Raw genomic sequence first — 6,702 nt, forward strand, 5'->3', positions numbered from 1 at the left:
CGTAGAGGCGCTGCTCGGGCACTCGGGGTGGCACGGGTTTTTATGTGGTGTGGGGGTGTCGCTTTGGCGGGGACGGAGAGGTGGAAGCGGTTTTCGTAAGCCCCCGGGAGAAGACGAACTGAAGTGCCCGGGGTGAGCGGCCAGGTGCGGCGGAGGTGCTCGCTGCCTGCCCCGGGAGAGAGGCTGGAGCCTGCCCCAGAGGCCGCTCCCAGGGCAGTTCCTGTCCCCGGATTTCTCATGACAAACGACACGTTTCCTCCTTGCACCTTCTGGAACAACGCCTGCTCCGGACCCGGGGAAATAGATCCTCTCCCTGCCCCCGCATCTCCATGAGCTGGCACTTCGGCAGCGTTTTTATAACTGTGCCTTAAGACCACTAAATGCCTTGGGGAAGGGGGGAAAAATAAGGGGGGGGGGGGGGGGCGGGAGACAGAGAGAGGGAGAGAGAGGGAGAGGGAAAAAATGGAGCTCTGGATGTCTTTTAAATGAAAGACACATGCAAAGTTTTTGCAGCCTGCAATCCACTTTTATCCCAATAAATGTTCCTCTTTAAGGACAACTGTTAAACTCCAGGAAAGCCGAGGATGAGGAGCATCTCCTATGACCGTAAACCCCCAAGGGCTGCCAGCAGCAGGGCTCTTTCCAGGGAGGCTGGAGGGAGCGCAGTTGCCTCCGCGGGGCTGCCCGTGTCCCGCTGGCGGCGAGGAGCGGCCTCGGCGGCGGCAATGCCCGCTCCCCACCGAGCTGCTCGGCACGCCGGTAGCCCCCGCACCCCTTCCCTCCCGGCAGGACCCGGCCAACCCGGCGGCGCCGACCCGCGGGGCCTTGGAAGCGCCGGCCTCGTCTGGGGACCGAGCTAGGGACGGGCTGCGGCGTCCTCTGTGCTCTTCACCCCTGCTCCTCTGAGAACTCACAGCCCTCCTTGCAGCATCTTCCCGCGGCAGGGACTCCTCTGCCTTATCGCCCGTCTTTACAAAGCTCTCCCTGAGATTAGCGCCGACATTTATATGTATATGAATATATATATTTACAATATATGAGTATTAAATATAGAGCACGACAACAACTCTAACCGGGTCTTAAAGTCCGTCCTTCCTCAACGGGAAATACTAAATAAATAAATAAAAATCAGAGCGATTCCACAGCACTGTTAGCTCCAGGGACCAAACTCTACTCTCATTTACCTTTGTGCAACCCAGCACACTTCAAAGGGAAGGAGAGATGTAACCTGGGGGAGAATTGGCGCCACGTATGGCATTCGTTCTCCTCAAAAGCTTGAAAACAGAAAGCTGACTTCAGCTGGCTAAAACCATTTGAGAGGAGTTGGACAGATCCCAGGGGAGAAGGCGGCAAAGGGAAAAAAAAATTCTATGTTGAGGTGAGACAGCTTTGAAAAGCATCTTTCTTCAGGGACCTACTCCCACCGCCAGGCAGCCCCGTTACTACGAGCTGCATGCAGATGTGCCGCTGTGTTTCCAGAGATGGAGTATCTCCCAAACCTTCTGTGAAAGGGTGTTATGTGTGACGGAGAGACGTTTCGTGACCAGAGGCGGTGTGAAGGAGCTCGCCCCTGCAGTGCAGAGGAGCTCCTTGGGGGAAGCCTGTCCGCTGGGACGAGGCGGGCGCGCACGCCGCGGGCACTCCGCGGAACCCCGGGCTCTCCGGCGGGGACTGCAGCCTGCCCTGCCCCGCCGCCCTTCCCTTCCCGAGATCAGAAGTTACAGACCAAGCGTAGGAACGAGGATCCCGCATAAGTTTCAAACGTCCCGCTGCCGAACAGTCAAAGAATGTGTGAACAGAAATGTGCGGCTGCTGTTGGGACCTCCGTTTCTGGGTCCGCAGCCGCTGCTGCTCGTGATGGCAGGTTCCAGCCGAAACAGGGCTGCTGCATGTTGAAGGCATCTCCTCACACCCTTGCGTTTGTTTAAATTAAGTGAAAACGGCAGCAGTACGGGCGATGATCTCCCTTTCAAATTTCCAGGAATCCATATCCCCTCCCGTCCCTCCTCCCCATTTCTAATACCGGGTTTTAACTACGGATGGTAGCATAGAAAGAAGATTTTATTTTATTATTTTATTTTTTACTCTAACACTTTTTTTCCCTCCAGAGGCGTTAAAGCGAAATTTATTTAAGGATTGAAATCGGAGGAAATGCGTGCTACCTGGGACTCGGCTAAACGAATTTTGGGGTTACTATTCAATTCCTTCCACATACTCACACTCCAGTTGTGTGTGAAACACAAAGAGAATTGTCTATCTTGAAAAACAGGTGCTCAAATTGTTCAGTATTTCCACAAGCCTTCTGCTTTCTTTGCTGAGGCTTTATCTAGGAGCTAAATTCATGTTCAGACACGGATATTTTGTTGCATGAGATGGGCGTAGGGTCCAGAGAGACCCTCTGAGAAATTAGCCTCTCGCTATCTGCCACTCGGTCCTGGGAACCGACCTGATGTGCAGACGCCAAAAAAAAAAAAAAAAAAAACCACAAAAACAAAAACAAAAACCAAAAAAAAAAAAAAAAAAACCAAAAAAAAAAAAAAAACCAAAAAAACCCCAAAACCATTCTGCGACTCGCTCCATCTCTCTCTCCCAGTGGAATGTGGCGAATTGCAAGTTAAAATCCAAAACCTAGCTTGGCTGAGCAATAATTTTCCAGACATCCTGTTTGTGAGAGAATCATGTGAAATATTCTTATTGCCAGCAAAAAAGAAGTGCATTGCCTCTCAAAGAACACTGAAAGAAGTAGAGTTTTGCGAACTGTTGGATTTCCTCTTCTTTTTCTTTTTCTTTTTCTTTTCTTTTTTTTTTTTTTTTTTTTTTTTTTTCTGGAGGGGCGGCGGAGGGTAGGGGGCGTGATAGTAGTGGTGCTTTGGGGTATGTGAAGCATCACTATTTTAATCCCTGAAAATAAAGACTGTGTTTCGGATTTCCGCAGCCAGGCTGCAAAAGGTCCCAATCCAAGCCCCCTTTAACGAACTTTCTTCCTAACAGGCAGGTTTTATTCACCTGAGCAAACACAAATCGGTTCTGGTGTACGTGGATAGCGTTAAGATTTTCCGTTCGCAGAGGAAATGTTTAATTGACACTGTTTGGAGTGACTTCACCAGAAACCTGGGATCTGTAGGTTCAGAGATCAGTGACAGTGCAGGAGCAAATCGACTGCACTTCTACTTAATGTTAATTCTGAGTGGGTAGTGGACGGGTCTATTGAGCCCCGCTCACCTGGCACAGGGAAAGTGGTGTCACCTCTCATCAGGCTGGGCCCGAGCCTGGAGCCTTTCCCACTTTCCCAGCCAGGCTCGAGGTTCAGACATTTCCAGGTCTAGTCCACAAAACAGCCCGAACGTAACGACAGCAACCATTTCACCGTTCCTGCAGTTTGGCGCTTTCACAGTAGCACCTCAGCCACTCGGGAGACATCCTGTGTGACACCTGCACAGATAAAATGAAGATTCCACGCGCCTCAAAGGCATATTCAGTGGACAGGCAAGAAACTTGGTGAGTGGGAAAGTTACCTCTTTATGGAGGAAGGATTGCTGTCAGGGCTGGACAAACCTCGACAATTTAAACCTCGACAATTTTCTTCTTGCAGCAGGTAGTGATGCTTCTTAAACTTTTTTTTTTTTTTTTTTAACACAAAATACAATGAGATTCTATTTATTATGTTGATTTAATCTCAGCCTCATAGGAAATCTCAGCAGAGATGCTCTATAAATGCATTAATCTCTTATCTTGATCTAGTTCAAATTAAAATGAATCCTACTTACACATGTGTTATAAAAACAAATCCTACACGAATTTAATCTGTGATTCATCGGACTGCTATTGTAGCCCTTTATCAAGTTTAGAAAGGATTTGAAAGTTGGGTCGTGGGACTCAAAGCCCCGTGCAGTTTGGCACCACCAGAGAGAAGAGATTTGCTCCTAAAGATGCTTCTGGGTCCGATAGACGTATTTATTCCCCTCCACTCCACCCCCGCCGCACCTCCCCTGAGGACAGGGTCTGACTTGCCTCGGGATGCTCGGCAGGGCGCGCCCGGGGTTGCCGTGCTGCAGCCCCGGAGGAGCCGCCTGTCCCCCGCCCTCACCGGGGACAAAGCTGCCGGCGGCTTCGGCCCAGCCGGGCTACAGCAGCCGGAGCGTCTCCTCAGAAGCCAAATCCTCTCCCTCTCCCCCTCTGCCAAGCTTCCCAACAAATTACAGACATATTCGCAAGGCAAAAGACAAACACCGTTCTTCATATCACAGAAACAGACGCCTAAAAGAAAAATCTAGACGTGAAAAAGCAGGCTACCAGGTTTTTACGGGTCAACATTTGCTTCTCCTGCCACCCTTACCCCTGGAATTTATTTCCAAGAAGCGGGCCGTCCCCCAGAGGAGCTGATAGCGAGTTTTTAGTGAACAATTCTGTCTAAATTACCCTTTTTGCTCTCCCATCGCGAACCGACGCTGGGCTGTCGGGCACTGAGCATTAGCGCACCTATGCAAGGGAACAAATTAAAAGCAAAGCCTTCCTTTGCAAGTTACCCAGCCTTCCCTGGCGGCAGTTTGATCGGTACCGGGACAATTCCGAAAATATAAGGGCTACATTACCGGAGAGACCCGAGGCTTGAACGTATCGAGAGGCCTGGAGAGTGTGTGGGGGGCTGCCCTGCCATCTCAGATGAATTGATTTCTTCTAAGGCATGAAATATGGGTCGACATTGTGGTTTCTAAGCACGAAGGTAAAGGAAGGTGTGAGACAGAAGGGACAGGGTCTAAGAAATAGATCCCTGTTCAAGTTGGAGGTACTAACAAATGGATGCATTGAGCTGCTTTGACAAGGACTGCCGGTTTTCAAGGCTACCTCGTTTGAAAGAGCCCTTGCTTTTTTTGCATTTTTTCCCCCCAATGCGATGTGTGCTAGATGCGATTAAAAATGTGTAATTCAGCGATGCTGAAAGCCACAGAGCAATTTTATTCCGGTCTTTCAGCACCACCTCTGTACAGTCTCAGCCTTATTTTGTCATTTGCTGAGAGCTGCCTGTATCTTTTGAAACGCTAGCCTGCATTAAGGAGCATCTATCCCCGAGCCTCTAGACTCTCTGCCCTTTTTACCAGACACGGCTAGATGGATACAAAAAAGAACTTAGCGGTTAACCGATATGCTGCTAATATTTCATCCACGGGTCTCCTTCTCCTCCTCCCCTCCCCCCTTTTAAAACTTCAGCTCTTGGAAAAACAACATATTTTAAGCTTTCCACACAAATATTGATATTGGCAAATAAAGCCAGCCCCCAGCCTTTGGTTAGAGACAGTCTTCTTTTTGTTTCTACCCTGGGCAATCCAAATTAATCAACTGTATTACAAATTGCCTCGAAATATTTCACTTTTATTGACAAACCCCATACCCAGCACATGTCACCATGAGAGACATTTTTCCTAGTCCGTTTGCGTGCTGGCTCTTTCCAGAGTGTATTAGACAGCGATGGGCAGTGAGGAGATGACATGACCCAGCAGCAAATTCTCTTATTTCTGTTTGCATTTGCGCTGTGGCAAGGCACAAAACGTTTCATGTTATCAAGTAATCGGTAGACCAGAACTGCTCAAGCTTGAATCTTTGCCTCGCCTCCTATTCGCAGGGCAAGAGGTGCCCACCAGGTAAAGGCAGGTCCCCAACTCCGACCATTTGCCACCACAGCCAGCGAATCTCTCCTGAGCAGGGACAAGTCCTTTCCACATCGCCGAGGCTCCGAGCTTAACCCGGCACACTGCCAGAATGCATATTCCATGAAAGGCAACAACCTCCCCAGTCATTATCTGAAATTAAATGCGAATGAAAACGGCACAAACGTGAAGGGGCTGTGTAAAACGCAGCTTTTTGCTATTTTTGTTTTGTTTGACGCTTTTTAAAAATTTCTTTTCGGTCAAATGTCACACAGAAATCCACGGGGCTGGACCCGCACCGGAGAATGAAGCTGTCGCTCGTGGATGGCCGCCAGGATCTGTCCGGTTTCCCGCACACAGCCCCGCGGTGTCGCTCCGCAGCGGGACGCGCGCAGCCGCTCCGGGCTGGCACCGGCCGCAGCCGCACCTCTCACAGAACCTGCAAATTAAACAGTAAACTACGGGGCAAGAGAAAAAGCCACCAGAGACTGCCACTTCAGGTGACTGCGAGGCCGATATTTCTATTCTGTTATCGCCTAGCCGCGTTTTTCTAATCCCGCAACAATCCCTCTTTTTTCATGTACAGGACATCATCGTTTAAAGAAAAACTCCTGGAGAACTGTCTGCAATGGCACGAATAGCAACGTATTAGACACACGAGCCAAGCTTACGGCTGACCTGTGTTCTTGCAATGAATAACCTCTGGAACCTCCCCTACCCGGTAATGGTGACAAACCCCACACTATTTGGACAGGACAGCTCTCATCTCGTGATCTCGTGACTGGAACATAGCAGGAGTATACAGCCCATTTTATTTGTGGACGTTCCTTTTTTTTTTTTTTTTTTCAGATCACGGCTCACAAGCACAGAAAACTGTGCGGATTTGAAATAGAGGAATTTATCTTTTATTAGAATTTAATTAGTTATAGCACTCGCTCCTAAAAAGCTGTCTTCCATCTCAGGATATATGCGGAATACCTTGGCTGCGGCTCAAGTTTGGTGGTGCTTATTTGCATTCAGAATTGAAGTAGTGCCTGGCAAAAAAAAAAAAAAAAAA

This window comes from Prinia subflava, chromosome 4, assembly GCF_021018805.1.
Source record: "Prinia subflava isolate CZ2003 ecotype Zambia chromosome 4, Cam_Psub_1.2, whole genome shotgun sequence".
In the NCBI taxonomy this organism is placed as follows: domain Eukaryota; kingdom Metazoa; phylum Chordata; class Aves; order Passeriformes; family Cisticolidae; genus Prinia; species Prinia subflava.